The following is a 3,962-nucleotide window of genomic DNA, read 5'->3' on the forward strand; positions in this document are numbered from 1 at the left end:
CTAAGTTTCACAAAACATAATTACAACATCTTATGTTGAATTGGTTAATCAATACTCAATAATTCTTCCTAAGACAACTTATTGATTCCTTGACCGCACCGAATATTGACTACTCTTCCCTTATTATTCCTTCAACAAATGTGACAAACGTGTAATCCATCTATCGATAGTCTCATCAACTTCACTTGATCTGATGTTATATGTTGCAAGCCCCTACTCCTACTGTTTCCCTTCTCTCGTACTACTCCAATAAGATAACACCATTAGCACAAGATTGTCTTACCCCCCCTCTTGTGAGTAACTATCTCTCTGATTCTCATAATCTTGATTGAGCCCTTTCCTCCATCACCTTCCATTGTGATACTCTGATTCCAACAATGGAACACCTGGGATTCCTAAGCACCGGTTAGCTAACAGTCTACATAGAAGATCACACCTATCCTCCAGAGTGCCCACCATCCAAAACCGTACTAGGACCTCACCTACATCCTTTAGTAGAATAAATTTCTCGCTGACACCCAAAAGTTTAGAATAGGACCAACATCCTCCATAAGATATATATATACATAGGAGCCACGCGACTACAACCATAATGGTGTATGACATTCAGATTTATCATGTGCTCAAATGAACTTATTCAAATTAGTTTGACAGTATCCAAATCTTGTTACTATATTCCATATCAAATCCTCTTATAGGGTCACAATTCATTCAAGGTTTCCGCTAACACAGAATCTCGACCAATAATAAAATAACATCATTAAGGAACTTCGAGTCATCAATGAGACACCACTTCCAAGAAAACTAGATTGTAATTGTGAGTTTCCATACTAGTCTCAGAGTCACAACACGCTTCACACTTTTAGAAATAACATTGCACTGCTTATCTAAAACCCTTCATCTTAACGTCCTGATCCATCTTCAATAATCTTAGCTCATGCTCTTACTAATATACAACTTGAGTTACATGATTAACTTCAGGAATATCTGATCCTCGTTCCTCCTCGGAAGTATAACTCATGAATCCTTCAAATAGGGTAGAGTATCATTGTATACAAAAATACTACTCTCCTAGGGGTCCTCATCCGAAGCCATGAATCCAAGAAATTATTGAATGCCATATTCTGATTAACCAATTTACACCTTACTAACACATACAATATACTGAACTAATCCCTTCCAGATCATCACTTAGTAAGTATCTTCCAACATCACTCCTTATGGTTCTCATTATCCGTAGTAGTGATACACCCAAGAGTTACTCACACCGAATATGGTTCACTAGGTTGGTTCCCCAAACATATGACTTCTATGATATCTCTGCAGATGACCAACTACGCACTACACCTTCAGAAATCCCAATTTCAAAACTACCAATATGACTTATAATGACTTGTAACTCAATCCTCAATTTGTACATCCACAACATTACACTTATGACATTTAAGATACCCTTTGCTCCAACACGGTGTGAATGTTTATACCCTGTGATCAACCAACCAAACACTCATCGAGAAGATAAATAACAACCAGGCTTCCAATAAGCCATTATTACTCTTGCAATTCAAATAAAATGCACTTAAGATGAACCTTATCATTGCCACACACTTATGACTGGAATTTTGTATTCTAACCCAATACATACTACACACTTCATCATACTGGGGTTACTTGTCTAGATGACTTGCCACGGACAATCCTCATTGTCTCCCCATAAGCTCTTACAATATAACATATTTCACATCCTACACTTAGACCCCATGCTCCAACTTGGCTTGTCTTTCATTGTCTATCATCAACTCAACTTCTCATAATACAAGACTCATTACTCAACAAAGTGTGTATTACTTCGCATCCATCTCAAGATAAGGAATCCATTACCCACACTTGTGACCATAATACCGATATCATATACTTCTCTTAATACCAAGGTATAACTTCCTCTACTCCACTACATACTCTAGAAATCTTCGATGCGAACAATCATCAACTACACACCCATAACTTAGCCTTAGTGAATCTTGATGATCCCATTGTGCCTTTATCTAAAATGTACCCCATTACAACAATTGTGTTGCAACATTTACACTACTTCCACACTCTGTGTTCACTCCTCTTCCAATGCTAATTTTCTCAACCTCAGTTACATAACATTCTACTAGAATTCCTTAAATCCAAATTACTTATTATTTTCCTTAACACAAAACTCCTTCAACCCATCATACTAGAACTTTCGTTGATATATAATGCTTATTCTCTCTTCGACACAAATCCCCTTCAACTGATCCTTGGTAACTCAATATTCCATAATGGTCTTTTACTAACACTGAACCTCTGACGAGCTATCCTAAATCCGATATCCCTTCTAAGACTGAATATACTTGATTTATCCTCTAACTTCCATTTGGCCCATACTTGTTTCACTTAAAAGAGGCAGCCATGTCCTCGAGTCTCTCCTTAGACTTCACCACTACCTTAGGCTCCCAACAAAACTGAACGTCCTTATCTCTCAAGTCCTCAACCACTTGCAAGGTACCATTCCAAATATGTCCTCCACGAAGTACTCTCGTTCTTCCAAAATGTTTTAGTGGCCTTAGAAACTGAAACATTGATGCACTACCCCAGTTTTAGACCTTATGACATATGTGAAACATAACCATACTTTCTCCTTAACTATATGGAATTACCTACAATACTTATTCCATGTCAGTTGGTCAATCTTATTTCACTATAAAATGCACATCTTTCTCAAAGCTCTGACAATTTATCCAATATAAATCCTTAACTTCCCGACTCCATCAGCACTACAGGATTGCTTAAGCCATACGATACTCTTCAATTCTACATTACCCGAATCACAAATCCTACTGAAACTTCAACTGAGTTATCTGGTTCTCCTTACTTTCTAACTCTTGGCTTGAGCCTACTCTCAAAGCACAAGTTCCACCCACACTTCGGAGTCCTCGTTGTCGCTCAACTATGATCCTACCTACCACGCACATAGCATTAGGTTGATCAGGCTCAATATTACATACAATGATATTAATAATCATGTTGGCTAACACACATATGAGGCAGCAATAGATTTACTTATGATGTTTCAAGGCTAGGTCGAGAATCGACCTCCTCTGATACCAACTGTAACAACCCGTATAATATATATCTAGAATAATATCATACAAGTGTTAAATTTTGGTACTGTCACACCATAAGTGCCTAATGGAATCAATATATACACATGTCCAAATATGAAAACACCAATGGAACATGTTATACAATAGTGCCTAAAAATAAAATCTAAGAACTATGTACAATGTTTTAATTGTACACAACTCCACAACGGAAGATCAAAATAACTACATCCCTTGAAACATCCATAGACAGCTTCTCTTGAATTCAACTTGCTAGGAATACCTGAAAATAACAACAATAATGGGATAAGATAATAATCTCAGTGAGTTCTCCTATCCTATGGGTCCACTCGGCTCTATCGAGTTTTCTAATCTAATCCAACTCAAGTTTTCACCTTCCGTTACCGGTGCATCATTCGCACCTTGTAACTAGAACTTGAGTATCTAAGGGATATTCACAATGTATGGAAACATGTCACTAAAGGAGAATTGTCATCCAAGGCGCAGCAGAATTTAAAAAGTTCTCCATTTAGTGATCCTTACGAATGGACATGATCAGTGATAGAATCGTTACCTCTTGTGGCGATTCAAACATTTGGTGCAGATCTCTTGTAACGATCAAAACCTTGGATACAAATCCACGGAGCGATCACGAACGTTGAACGATGACAACGTCTCTACTCAGTCCACACGAACGGATTCCTTCAATCTCAGTGCTAGCTGGTACGAATGAAGACTTTGAGTGAGAGAAAGAGAGATACGAAATTCCAACTCTTCAGCTGTGTTTTATATTCCCATACAATGCTTCTGCACAAGAGCTCTATTTATAGA

This window comes from Lathyrus oleraceus, chromosome 3, assembly GCF_024323335.1.
Source record: "Lathyrus oleraceus cultivar Zhongwan6 chromosome 3, CAAS_Psat_ZW6_1.0, whole genome shotgun sequence".
NCBI lineage: Eukaryota > Viridiplantae > Streptophyta > Magnoliopsida > Fabales > Fabaceae > Lathyrus > Lathyrus oleraceus.